The sequence below is a fragment of the Sciurus vulgaris genome (genome assembly GCF_902686455.1).
Source record: "Sciurus vulgaris genome assembly, chromosome: 13".
NCBI lineage: Eukaryota > Metazoa > Chordata > Mammalia > Rodentia > Sciuridae > Sciurus > Sciurus vulgaris.
Window position 1 is genome coordinate 18,281,875 of NC_136474.1, and position 15,882 is coordinate 18,297,756.

At 37.9% G+C, this 15,882-nt stretch overlaps 1 long non-coding RNA gene across 1 annotated transcript in view; it reads right to left on the reverse strand.

Moving 5' to 3' along the window:
- Positions 1 to 15,882, reverse strand: part of LOC306643038 — a 77,951-nt gene that overhangs the window by 51,169 nt on the left and 10,900 nt on the right. The window lies entirely within an intron of this gene.

Genomic DNA, 15,882 nt, shown 5'->3' on the forward strand with positions numbered 1-15,882 from the left:
AATTATTTTTTAGTCTTTATTTTTTATGACATTGACATTTTTTTGTGGCCCTCAAGTCAATTATTTTAAAAATGTTCTTCAATTTGGGTTTATCTGGTCTTTCTTAATTAGAGATTACACATCTGGGGGGCATAAATACAACATTGATGTTGTATCCTCCCTAGTACATCAAATGCAAGTATGTGACAAATTTTCTTACAACATTAAAATCAACCCCCAACTTAAATGCTATTGTTGCCTCTTTTTACTGTAGGAGAAAAGTAAAATATTAAAGATATTATGATTACTGCTGTTTTATATGGTAATCTTTTTGGTACTTTCAATTATCCCTGCATCTTCAACATTCAATTTTGTATCATGTCCCTTCTGCCTTCATTGATCAATTTAACTTTGTGGTTCTGGGGACCAAACCTAGGGTCTTGCACATTCTAAGCAAGCAGTCTACTACTGAGCTCCATCCCCAACCCAACCTTCTACCTTCTAAGAACACCCATTAGTATTCCTTTACTACATTTATGACAGTTTTAGTTGGCCTGAAAAATGTCTTTCTTCGCTTTAGCTCTATTTTTGAAGGTATTTTTCATTAGTACAGAAAATGTAATTTGGCAGACATTTTCTTTTGGTATTACAAAGATGTGATTCCACTGACTTGTAGTTTTCCCTAGTTTCACTGGTGAAGGCACGTCAGTTAAAGTTCCTTCTGTGAAGTGAGTATCTTTTTTTTCTTACTATATTCATTTTCCTTCACTACCACTGGAGTTGTAGCAATTTTACTATGCTCTTACAAAATATAGTTTCCTTTTTATTCACTTTGTTTTTGATATATTCTTGTTAAATGAACAGATTGATATTTTATTTCCACTTTGAAAATTCTTAGCCAAGATATCTTTATATATTGGTCTGGCACATTCTTTGTTTCTTCTCTTTCTGGATTGTGAATTACACGTACATTATGGCTTTTCGCCAGATGCCAATATCTCTTAAACACATAGCTTTCTTTATATCCTTGAGCTTCTGACAATTTTCCTCAGAACTGTTTGAAGAGTTGTTCAGTGTTTTAAGAACCACCAGGAGAACCTGAAGAAACAGATTCCTGGGTCTACCTTTAGAGTTCTCATTTAGTACTTTTGGGGTAGGGGCTTTAAAATGTGTATTTCTAACAAGTTCTCCCATGATGTTTATGTTGCTTGAAGCTGGACCACACTTTTGAGAATCTCTTCCAGTTCATGAATTCTGTTTGGCTGTGTCTAATCAGCAGTGAATTTGTTATTTTAGTTATATGCCTCAAGGTTGGTAGTTCTACTTAGTTCTTTCTGTATTTTCGTATTCTTTGCCCCAAATCACGATTCTAACATATAATTCTTTGTATAATATGAAGGATACTTGCTTGCTTTCTTGTTTTTGGGTTTTTTGTTTTTGTTTTTGTGTTCGTTTTGAGATAGGATCTCACTGTGGTACACCTGTGCTGGTCTTGAACTCTGTGGCTCAAGTGACAGCTCTCTGAGTACCTAAGGCTGCAGTTGTGTGCCACCACTCTCACCCACAACATTTATTTCATATCCACGTCTGTTACGTATTATCTGCATACTTTCTTATTTTTTTCAGTGGTTCATTTTTTTCTTTTTTTTTTTTTTTAATTTTGATTCATTGTACACAAATGGGGTACTACTATCATCTCTCTGGTTGTACACAAAGCAGAGTCACAGAATTTGTGTAATCATACATGTACATAGGGTAATAATATTTGTCTCATTCTATTATCTTTCCTTCCCTCCACCCCCTCCCTACCCCTCATTTTCCTCTATACAATCCATTCTGCCTCCATACTTCCCTCCCCCCCTCCCCATTATGTATCATCATCCACTTATCAGAGAGATCATTTGGCCTTTGGTTTTTTGCATTTGGCTTATTTCACTTAGCATGATATTCTCCAATTCCATTCATTTACCTCCAAATGCCATAATTTTATCTTCTTTATGCCTGAATATTCCATTGTGTATATATACCACAGTTTCTTTATGCATTCATCTATTGAAGGGCATCTAGGTTGGTTCCACAATCTGGCTATTGTGAATTGAGCAGCTATGAACATTGATGTGGCTGTATCTCTGTAGTATGCTGATTTTAAGTCCTTTGGGTATAGGCCAAGGAGTGGGATAGCTGGGTCAAATGGTGGTTCCATTCCAAGTCTTCTAAGGAATCTCTATACTACTTTCCAGAGTGGCTGCAACAATTTGCAATCCCACCAGCAATGTATGAGTGTACCTTTTTCCCCACATCCTCACTAACACCTATTGTTGCTTGTATTCCTGGTAATAGACATTCTAATTGGGGTGAGATTAAATCTTAGGGAAGTTTTGATTTGCATTTTTCTCATTACTAGGGATGTTGAACATGTTTTCATATATCTGTTGATTGCTTGTAGATCTTCTGTGAAGTGTCTGCTCATTTCCTTAGCCCATTTATTGATTGGGTTATTTGTATTCTTGGTGTAAAGTTTTTTGAGTTCTTTATAGATTCTGGAGGTTAGTGTTCTATCTGAAGTGTTTGTTTTTAACCCTACCTTTTTGTATACTTGATTAGTCTTGTAGAAAATACTGTACATTTAAAAAACTGTACAGGTAACTTGGATTTATAATTGATTTTGGAAAGAAACAGAGGCATTAGCAAACTCCAATCTTTGTAACCTTATAAAATATTGAGATACTTAACAGCTGGGTTTCAATCTCCATGTAAACTGGTCTATTTTCCACTTAACTGTGTATAGTAAATGCATCCCCAATAATTTTATGCAGAGTTATAATGGCTTCCTCTTTTGTAGGGTTTGAACATTAATATTTTAATTCTAGCTCAATGAGTCAGTCAGATTCTGAGTTTATCTTATCAGGTTTCCTTTGCCACTCACAGAGTTGGTAAATGCCTCAAGAAAACAAGGTACCAAATCTTAGGCTCCAGGATTCAAGTCAAAATTATTTACTTATCTATTACTTCTTTGATACATTACAAGAGATTAAATGTTTTAATGTAATTTTTCTTGTAGTTCTCAGTGGCTTGGCTATTTTAAATTACCTGTTTCCTTACTGTTCCTAGGATTAAAACTCATAGCTACTGAGTTTGTTTGTTTTGGTGCAAAGGATTGAACCCAGGGCTTCAAACATGCTAGGCAAGTGCTCTGAGTTATCTCCCCAATCTCTTGCATTGTCTTGAAAATGGTGTCTTTTGGAAATGGATGAATATTTTCATTGAAATTTTATTATAACTCTTGTCTTCAGTCTTAACCTTTATTTCATGGTCTATAGGAATTTAAAAATATTTATACAAATGTCATAAAGGATATGTTTAAAGATTATTGATTTGCTTTTCAAATTTTAGTCCTTAATCCAATTACATTTCTACATAATTAAAACGAATTAAGTGCCACTTAGAATAGAGTTACTACATTCAATGATATACATCACCATTCCACTTGAGAAATACTGTTCACGGCACTTTATGAGTTTGAAGACAATAATTTTTTTTTTTTTTTTTTTTTTTGCGGTGCTGGGGATTGAACCCAGGGCCTTGTACTTGCAAGGCAAGCACTCTACCAACTGAGCTACATCCCCAGCCCCGACAATAAATTTTTATTGAAAGGTTTTGAGGTGAGTATAGAAATTATTTTACAAATTCTCCAGTTGAATGAAATACAAAACCATTGTTTAAATCTCTGGCACATCTATTTTTTGCCAAGTTATTTTCAATGCCAGTTTTGTTACACATAAAATTTCCACATGATTATGATTTTATTTTTAACTTTTACTTCCTTCTCTTACAGGACTATCAAAGCTTAGAACATGCTCCTCTACGCTGAATTTTGCCTTGTTCTTCAAAACTATCTTTGCTATATTTGGCCCTCTTATCTTTCATATAAACTTTTTGGAATTCTATGTGCTTGCTATTCTAAATATCTTTTTTAAAAATCTACTAAATGTAGATTTCAGTTGTTGGAAGGAAACATGTAAATTAGGAGCCCTGTTGATTTGGACTCATTAACTTCAATATAAATCCTGTTTCATACTAAGAGAGTTAGAAAATGAGGATAAAATATAATAGCAGCAGTATGGTTTGAATCTTAAATGTTCCCCCAAAGCTCATATGTGTGGTCCCAGCTGAGAGCAATACCAGGAAATGGTGGCAACTTTAGGAGGTGGGGCTTACTTGGAGGAAGTTAGGTCACTGGGTGTGCCATTGAAGGCTATACTGGGATCCTGGCCTCTTCCTCTCTTTCTGCTTTCCAGCCACCAGGAGGTGAGCAGCTTTGTTCTACCACACACTCCCTGTCATGAGGCTCTGCTTTGCCACAGGACCCAAACAACAAAGTCAACTAACCATAGACTGAAATCTCTGATACCATGAGTAAGGTGATTAAAACAGTAATCAAAAATCTTCCAAATAAGAAAAGCAAAAAATACACAAACTTCCTGGTGAATTCTACCACACATTTAAAGGTAAATGCAAATACTTCTCAAGCTTTTCCAAAAACTTTCAACCTTATTCTTTCAAGTCAGCATTACCCTAATATCAAAGCCACAGATACTACAAGAAAATGACAGAAAAATACACCTTATAAATTATGATGCAAAAATGTTCAATAAAATACTACTAACTGAATTTGACAGCACATCAAAAGGATTAACCACCATGACCAAGAAGGATTTTTTCCCTGGAATGCAAGGATGGCTCAACACATGAAAATGAACCAATGTAATATACCATATTAAAAGAATAAAGGGGAAAATATGACCATCTCAATTGTTGTGGAAAATGCATTTAAAAAAAATAAATGCCCTTTCACAATAAAATAATTCCCTTAATAAATTCCTAATTCTTCTCACACCATAGACTGTGCATATATACTCTCACCACCAAAGCACCTGAATATGACTTCTACTCACATTCACACACATGCAACCCCCACACATAGGTCTCAAATATATGTAAGGACCTTAAAAACACACAATCCAAGGGGCAGGGGTTGTGGCTCAGTGATAGAGCACTCAGCTACCATGCAGGGGCCCTGGGTTTGATCCTCAGCACCACATAAAAATAAGATAAATATATTGTGTCTACCTACAACTAAACATTATTAAAATACACACACACAATCCAAATGTCCTGGAACCCACATATACATAAAATCACCCTGCTCTTTCAGAAGCACAAATTATAAACTCACAGGTTCACATTGAACACACAGCCATCTCATTTCCTGTAATACATTCACACTTGTCATATTACATAACCTCAAGTATCCAGATGACTGAATACACATAACCCACAGACCCAAATACACAGTCACATACCCCACATCCAAACACACACATGCTCCACCTTGAGAAATGAAAACCAAAGCAGCTCACATCCTCAAGGTTATATATACACAACTCAAAACTCCCCAGGACACTAAACATTTCAAGATAAATGCAAAAACTTCCAAAACTATTCCTACAAATTTCAACTTTATTCTATGAAGTCACCATTACCCTGATATAAAAGCCAAAGATACCCAAGAAAATGACAGAACAATATACCTTATAAACTGATGTAAAAATGCTCAACAAAACACTAGAAAATCCTCTCCTGAAATTCTTCCTACCAAAAATATACACCCAAATTCTTCCCTTAACACCATGAACATACATAAGACTTCTCTACTATGAATACACAAATCTTACAGAGCAATAAAATGCATATCATAACCTATTGATTCAAATGCTTTCACATTCACAATATCTTACAATGCCCTCAAAAGACAGAACTGCACATACACAATTCACACACCACTTCCTAAAATCACTTTTCCAATACCACTAGAATACATGTTCAATTCATCCATGTACATTTAATACACAGCTGAAGAAGATAAACTATATCCATGACATGATACAGTATACACACACCCAATCCCTCTCCCTCAAAACATACAAAGTCTCAAAGGTCATCATTAACAATTCCGAACCTACAATGCAGCCCTCATCACACAGCAGCCTTTACACACCTAAACACAGATTCTTATAACCTCTTGATACTTCTTTGGGAACTATACATACAGTAATGGAACAAGATCTAAATATATACACATTATGGTGGATGTTACATTATGTCAAATATTTACTGTCCCTCTCTGTGGTATCTCTGAGAGATTAAAACCTGCCTTCACTGAACACAGGTTCAAGTACAATGTCACTTGCTTTGGCCAATGAAGAATAAGGAGAAATGTCTCTCTCACATGACTCCTGAGCAGAAACGTTCCCTGTTTTCTTGGCCCAGATGGATCTAAGGTGAAAAGACCAGACTGATTTAACATTGATCAAAAAAAAAAAAAAAAAAACCAAAAACAAAAAATGGAAGCTAAGCACTATAACTGATGAACAAACCTTTGTGGATGAAAGTCACTGAGATGTGGAATTATATTTTTATACCATGTAATCTAGCACATTCTCATGTCCCATATACCAAAACATAGAAAAATATGACACTGTATATACACACACAATCCCTTAAAACTCCTCAAATATGTATCCTCAATCTCTTACAATTATACACACATCTACACTGCGCTGACTCAAATACGCATATACCAAACCCCAACTCCCAAACGAATATATTAGATACCTTAGCCTACTCAAACACATGCATAAAATTTGTAAAAGTTACAGAATTCAATGTATACTTCACATAACCTCACCCTCCTCAAATACATATACAGCCACCCTACAAACTCTGAATATTCACATAAGTTACCCAAAGAATCATCATGAAAGAACAACATATATGCCCTTCACCCAATCAAAATTCAATTCTCAGATAATTCTCTTAGCTTACACTTGCCCTGTCTCTCACAGATTATCTCACACTAAACTGAGTTAGAAATGCCCAAAACCCTCCCTTCTTGGAAACTCCCTAGTCGAAATTATAGGAGAAGGTCACATCTGAAAAGATGCTTGCCAGATATGTTGACTGCAACAAAACCCAGATGTAAACCATTCTAATCAACATAGAATCCTTGATCACTTAACTCTTCTTTATATCACTGTAACTCTTGGTAACCTACATGAATAAGAAGACATACACAGCTCACACACCAGAAGAGGCTCCTTTTTTGAAACACTGGACAACTGATGCACCCACCTAGGACCATCATACTTCCCTTAGAGCCTACCATCTTCCATTCTAACATGCCAGCTTGTTGCTAATAAATCTCATTTTTTTCTCACCACTTCTGAGGTCATTGACTCTATTGGGTTACAGTGAACCAAATCTTGGGGGGTTTCATACACATGCACACACACAAACACACACACACACACACACAGATATATAAAAACACTCAACAAAACACTAGAAAATTCTCTCCTGAAATTATTCCCTATCAAAAATGTATATGCTAGCTTTTAAACCTCTCATGCACAGTACTCACCCCCCCTAAATTCACACAGATAAACCTAAACTTTGTACAAAGACACACTACCCTGAACATACACAAACAACTCTACAATCCTAAACACAAACATACCCACATCTTTTGTCCACCCTCAGAATGGAAATCAAAGTAATGGATTCAAGCTGAATACAAGTAGACCATGTTAGATACTGACACCTGCAACTTCCATCTATTCTCAATGAAGGGACTCTTACCAATTGCTAGGAATGCTGCTGGAAAAAGTCATTTGCCTCAGCTACAGACAGCACCCTCAGGAATTCTAACATCTTTCTAGAGAAGTTTCATGGATAGATGGGTGATAAAAAGCTAAACACAGTCCTAATGACAAATCTTTTTTTTAATATATTTTTTAGTTGTAGGTGCACACAATATCTTTATTTTATTTATCTTTATGTGGTGCTGAGGATCAAATCCAGGGCCTCACATGTGCAAGGCAAGCACTCTACCACTGAGCTGCAACCTTAGTTCCCAACGATAAATCTTAATCCTCCACTGACACATGAGATTAGCTGAGACTGTTTGGGGGTCTTGGTCATATTCAATTTCTCCTCTGCCTGATTATGCTCTCTTACAACTTTTTTTTTTTTTTTTTTTTTTTTTTTTTTTTTTTTTTAAAGAAAACACCATGCTCACAAATCTATCTCAGGGAACTCAACCTAAGACAACATTCTTTGATTCCTTCATTCAATGATTATTTACTAAGCACCAAGAAACACCAAAAAGACCACCCCTCTTATGGATATTTTACAACACAGAAAGAAACAGACAATAAGCTAATATATGTACTAGGGATTCACACATGGAGTTTGTGGAGAGAATCAATCAGCAATTAGATTAAGGGACAGGGTCTCTACAGAAAGAAGGGAAGGGTTACAAATATAGGCTTGAGGAAAAGTGCAAATGCATTTCCTCATACAAAAATGTTTCAACTTCTGTGGTTTTCTCTTCACTGGATATCTGCAGGCTTTGCTTAAGGTGCACATGCATTTTCAGTTGTACTTGTTACCTAGTGAAGCAATACTGTAGACAGACAAACACTGGAAAATTCAGTAGTTCAAAATGATAGGCATTTATTGTCTTCAGGCATGGAATGTGAAAATCAGGGTTGGGGATGGCTCTGCCAGAAAGCCTTCCCCAGTCTGGCCTCACTCACATAACAGGGACATGCAGCTCTCCCAGGGCCATATCCTCCAGCAATCAGGCTCACTGTTTCCTCCTGTCAGTGATAGAAAAGAAAGAGGAAGACTCCAAGCAAGGCAAGTCACACGGCAAGCCCGCAGGCAGTATGGAAGGGAGGCTGTGTTGAGGTACAGGGTGCAGGGCATACTAGCAGTGAGGTAAGGAACTGGGTCATTTCTGTTACACCATCAACTAGGTGTAGACTCTGGGAAACAAATTTTACCCAAGAACACGTTACTGTACTTGAACTTTTGCAAAGTCAAAAACATGCTCTCCTGTATCTCCTTTTTATTCTTCATTGCTTACTTGGTTCAGACACTGTGAAGGATGCTCTGGAGGATTTGAAAGTCAATGGGTCTGCTTCCTGTCCCTGAGGTCTTAATCCTACATGACACAGAAGCTAAACTCAATGATGCTGAGGGAGAGGTTGAGGTTGGGGTTTTAGAAGCAGAGTAGGGAGCCCATCTTCCCCATGGGCCATGGAAAGACATGCTGATGCACTGATATGGATGGAAAGGGGGAATATAGTAAGGAAATGGGCAGTTATATTCTGTAGGGACCAATAAATAGGATACCAAACATTTACGGCAAGTACTTACAACACACCATTCGCTTCTCCAAGCACTTTGAACCTGAACTTTAATCTTCACAATCTTGCAGTGTTAGCATTATTATTCCAGTTTTACAGAAAAGTAAGCTGAGGCTCAAAGGGGTTAAGACACTTGAACAAAGTCATTTGCACAAGGGTCAGTGCATCACTGAACATTGTGATACACGGTGTTTAATGGCATCAGTTTGGTAGTTGAATTTAGGCATGGTGGTATAGTTACACCACTGTAAACTAAAATTCAAGCCCCTTTTGCCTCTCCTTAAAGGACATCTTACTAGAACAACTCTAGTGTGTATGTGTATGAGGCTTGGTGAGGCACGTGGTAGCTGAGGCATAGATTTTGCTGGCTTTCAATAGCTCAACCCATGAAACAAGGTGTCTTTGCCCACTGTGTCCCAGAGAAGCCAACAGCACCTATAGCTGCCCAGCTGATTATCAGAGGGTTTTGCATGGGAGAGGATATCTCCCATCTCTCCTCATGCCCAAGAAATCACACAACCTTATGACTTCTGTCTATCATGGAGATGAGGCCTATCAAAATTCTGCTCTCCACAGCTGTCTGTCCACCATGCTCAACCACTTCACGACCTCGATACCAGAACCACACAAATGCTGAAGAATTATGTTCCTATTCAGGAACAGACCTTGATGAATCTATCTACATAGGAAGAACCAGAAATCAACATTTATGAGGATTCTTTGGCCCTGAAAAATCAACTAATCCAGCTAGAAGCAATGCAGTATCTCTGTGTAGACACAAGGGGCCATAACCCCCGATACCCCACTCACAATACATGTAGTCTCCAAACACACCGTTGACTGAATGTGTTTACTTCACACAAACACATATGCATATATACTGAACACACACACACACACACACACACACACAAACACACACACACAATACTAGCAAATATTTAGTAAAATAACCTCCAGGGGAGGCAAGCAAGCCTTGATTTTTAGTGTATGTGGTGTAACCATCCTACCATGACTAATTTCAACCTACCAACCTGATGCCACTCAACACAGAACTGGGAAGAGATGAGCACCAGCTAGCCAGCTCCAGCCCATACATGAATATGTGAACCCCAAGTAGGAACTTCAACTCCAACCTCAAAAAATAGAAATAAAACCACATCACATAGCTCAAAAACACACACTCCTCATAAGTCCTAAACAGACACACAATTCTATGAAATAGGGAACAGGGTAAACAGGTGTCAGCTGGTTCTGGTTTAGCAGACCACCTGTGAGATGGTCTTGGTTGAAAAAAGATATCTGCAGGTATCAGGCCTCCTACTCAGCCACAAATATCTGGCTAGCATCTGACTGGACAAAACAATATGCTACCTAACTACAGTGACTGAAACCTCAAGCAAGCTCTGGCTGGTTTCTCACACAGGAGCTCCACATAAATTCCTAACCCTAATTTTTACCTTTATACTTATTAAGGCTGATTACCATAGGTACTCATACACCCCTTAACTGTGTAAGTAGATGCTAATGAAACTGAGCAGGGTTCCACAAAATACCTCCCAATTCCAGGGAACCCCATTCATATTCAACCCCTACTTATAAATATTACTTCCCCTGAACAATATGAACCATGAACCATCTCACTGAGAGGCTACTCAGCTCTGGGTACACTCACACTCAGCCTTTTGAGTGTGTACTTCTGCTTTGAAATAAAGTTCTTTCACTTTTTCTAAAATCTGGGCCTTAAGTTCTTTTCTACCAAGAAACTGGAAGATCTGAGTAGAGGATCTTCCATTTCTGGAGACCTTCTCAAACCCTTCACTGGAGACACCTGCACCATGAACTCATATACAAACTACCCATTACTACCAAAAAAGAAAAAAAAAAGAGAGAGAGAGAACCCTATTTACCCTATATGTTCATGTCAATCCTACAACTATGCACACATACAACAACATATGCCAGATGCAAACACATAACAAACACACTGTCCATATGCACACAATAAATGCTATGGCCACAGACTCCGGAAAACCACCAAGCACACAAACAGTGGTCTCACCCACCAAACCCGAACAAGACTGAAACAAAAGCCTAAAGCTCTAAAATCCCTTATTCCCAAATGCACACCCAATCTACATGGTCTATTTTCAAACACATAATGAACCTTCCACGGTCCCAGAACATTCACCAAAAAATCATGACCTCAAATACTCCCATGGCCACCAATAACTCACAGGTTTCAATTACATAAGACGAAATACAAACATCAAACACAAACTCCGTCAAGCAACATCACCAATATCTTTAAATGCTACATTCCAGAATAAACAGAAACAGGACCCTTGAGCTGCTTGTAGACTTACAGACCCTAAACATATCCAACACTCATGTACCTACATACAAAAATATAAAAACGCACATACACGTATGATGCATTGGACTCAATTCCCAGTACCAAAACAATACAAACAGAAAAACAAAGACTTTATCTCTGTACAGTGACTAATACACATGCAACTCCCACAAACTAATACGCATATACACAAGCAGTTCCAATACCTGAATATATAGACCCCTCTAAAACACTGCAACATTCCATTTCTTCAGAACACTACCTGAACTTACCCCAAACATTTACACAGTAGTAGTACATCTACTACTATGTATAAACCAGGTAGTTTATACATCTACCTGTGTATAAACATCTACACAGGTAGAGACTCTAGTATTCTCCAAATAAACTTTGATATAACAACTACATCCCTGAAAATAAACTTCCATAATTCATCCACCCCACAGCTTAATATAAACAAAATAGTATATATGCCAAAGTCCCAATATTTTCCAGCACATCACTTAAAAATACACACAAACCACTTATAAATAAAAAAAATTACCCATAGTGGAAACCAGCTCCTACATCCCCTAATGCTAAGAAACACTTGTGCCACATACCTGTAATACATACGAACACAATTCCGTCTCTTTTGCATAAGTGCACAAGCCTGGCATTCCATTAGATACATAGACCCTTACTTCTCAGTTACATGCTAGTAAGTCCCCACCTAAAACATACTGCCCCAGAAAAGTCATCAAAACCACCATACTCCTTGATACCTGTATTCATGTCCCTTAAACATTCTTACTTCACATGACTGATTATCAAACACCCCACACACACCCCTGAGGTGTGCTAGTAAATACAAACTCAATACACATGTAACCCTCCACAAACATCTAATATCTACAGAATTACACAGCACGTATAAATATGCAAATATCCTCATATACACATTATCTCACACTGACTGCAAATACAAAGTCACACATTTCCAAATATTCACAAAGAAGTCTTCCATTTCCTAAAATGGAGAATAATAAAAACTTCTCATCACAATTACACATATTCATTCTGCCACTCCCCACAATTAGTCATAGACCTGCCCTCACACAGTACAAAAACCCAGAAAATAACAGAAAACACAACTATACATGATATCATAAATATACAAATATTCCCACTACATTTCCCAATACAAAAGAGATTGTACACCCATTGAAGTATACCCAAACACATTACTTAAATTTGCCCAGGTATACAGGCACATACTTTTTCCAAATAACCCATGAAACACAGAAAAACTGTGGCATTTATTGGGGGAGAGACCTCAGGTAAAATATTCCAAAGCCCCAAAAACAAACACCTAAGCTAAATTAGATGTGTTATCTCTCAGATCCTCCAAATGCAACCAGTCCTAGCCTCCACTTACCAGATAGGACTTTCCCTGAGTTCCAAAAATCAATCCAGACACATACGTATCTCAGATTCTCACCAGCCAACTTAAAACATAACAAACCCCAAACTATGAATGCATATGAACACCATCTTCAAAACCGACATAACAAACAATTCACGATCTCTCATTTTCCACAATTCCCAAGAGGAATAAAACAATGCCACATATTCAGATGCACCCCACAATTCTTGTACCTCTGCCAAAAGCAAAATCTAAACTTATTAGTAATCCCAAAATCAAACGACACTCCAATGACCAATCAACATTTAAAAATAACAGCACATAATTGTTATCATGTAAAAGATGAACAGCACACAATTTAATAATAAAAATTATAATATCTTTATTGGAAACAACTTTCACTCAAATTGTTCTCATATAATCATTTGGTTGATTTTTTGAGACTCTTCAACCAACAGCTATGACTGCATGTCAATCATGAGTGATAATTTTAAAAATCATGGTACAGTCAGCAAAAGACAGGAAGTCCACTACTACAGAAAACACAGAAAAAATTCCCCATAAGTAAGACTTATCTGATACTCAAAAAAGATGCCAAAAACACATGTTGGAGAAAATATTGATAACTGTTTCCACAAAAAGTTCTGGGAAAACTGTACAATCATATATAGAAGAAAGAAACTAGATCCCCATCTTTCACCCTGCACAAAAGTCAACTCAAAGAGAATTAAATAACTAGTAATTCCACCAGAAACTTTCCAAATGCAAGAAGAAAACACAGGTTCAAAACTATAACGTATTGGTGCAGACACCAACATCCATAACAAGTAGCCTAAAGATCAGGAGATGGAACCAAGAAAACAGTAAGCTTGACAGCATCAAATTTTAAAGCTTTTGCACATAGCAAAGGAAACAAGAACATGAAGAGGGGTAAAGAATGGGTGAAGATTTTCCAAGTGATCCTCTGACAAGATTAAGTACCAAAGGAGATTAATATTCAGAATATATCAAGAACTCCAAAAAACCTAATGTTCTAAACATTTCAAAAATCAATAAATGGACCAACCATCAAAAGAGATGCTTTTCAATGGAAGAGATACAAATATGCAAGAAATGTATGAAAAAAAGTTCGACATGCCTAGCAAACAGGAAAATGATGATCAAATCCACACTGAGATTTCATTCTCACTCCAGTCAGAATGCCAATCAAGAACACAAATAATGTAGCCAAGCACTGTGGAGCACACCTCTAATCCAAGCATCTTGGGAGGCTAAGGCAGAAGGATTGTGAGTTCAAAGCCAGTCTCAGAAAAAGCAAGGCACTAAGGAACTCAGAGACACCCTGTCTCTAAATAAACTGCAAAATAGGGATGAGGATGTGGTTCAGAGGTTGGGTGCCCCTGAGTTCAATTATCTGTACCTCCATCCCCACAAAAATACAAATAATGCACTACTAGGAATCTAAGGAGGAGACTGCTCTGGCCCTTGGTTATGTGGAAACAACAAATCGATTTTGCCCCAGGCACTACAATCAAAGGCAACAGAGGAAGTACATGATTCCTTCCAGGTGGGGAGGGATGCTACAACAGGAATGGTCAGTCCGGTGTGTCGGGACTTTGGAGTATCAAATACCTACCACCAGCTCTCCTGAAACTACTGTCTCTACAATGCTAATAACCGTAGAAAGCCATTACCACCCATATTAGAACCAGATCAACACTGGGGATCATATCCAGGGGGGACTGGAAACAAGATTTTATCCATATGCCCTAGTACACAGGACACAAACTCTTACTAATCCTCATACATACATTTACAGGGTGGATACAGAGCTTTCCTTATATGGAGGAAAAGCACAGGAGGGGATAAATGTATTCCTAAAGGAAATCATCCCTAGTTTGACTTACCAAGATCCCCACAAAGTGACAGTGGTCCAGCTTTTATGGCACAAATCATCCAGCAAGTAGTACCTCACTTCTTGGAGGAAAAGTTCAACCCACCACTCCCAGGGGTCATTCCTGATTCACTTCCATGCACCAGCCCAGGATCCTGGAGGCCAGCCCCAATTGAGCACGAGAGGCAGGTCCCCTAACACAGCCAGACTTCAGATGAAAACAAAAAAGCAGAAATCACTTTTGGAGTGCCAGATCAATAGGAACAAGCATCAGTGCACATGGAAAAGGCTTGCCATCACCAATGTGCTCCTGCCACCCCTTCCAGCAATAGATACACATATGCCAAGCAGCCACAGAGACCTGTGCGCCCACTCCTTGCTCAGGCATACACACGACAGTGTGCACACTCATAGTAATTCCTTCCACAGCAGATAGCATCAAAACCTCCCATATCTGGGAACTGGTACAAGACCCATAACTGATCGCCACCCCACCAAACACACAGATGCATGCATCACCCCCATCCTTACATTCCCTGAACACATATACAATACCTTCCCTTCTAAAAAATACACTTGATCCATACATCCAAATACACATGCCCATTATCACCCAGGTACTGAAAGACAAACAATACTTTCCCAAATGCAGGTTTACACATCCCCATACACTCTACACTCCCTGAAGACATCTGCACATACCACAACTGAGTATACACACACACACACGCACACACACACACAAAGATATTTGTTACCAGAAGTCATATAAGCAAAATCCTAAACCCTCTGAAAAACTACCAGATTTGATTCTCTCAACAGAAATATTCAATGAACATAAGTAATATTGCTTCATCCCTGACATACACAAAAACATCTGAGAACCTCCCCAAGACTGAATGCAAACTCATGCACCCTTATTACAAAAATGTAACATCCATAACCTTAAGGGCACAGGAACAACCACCAACATACA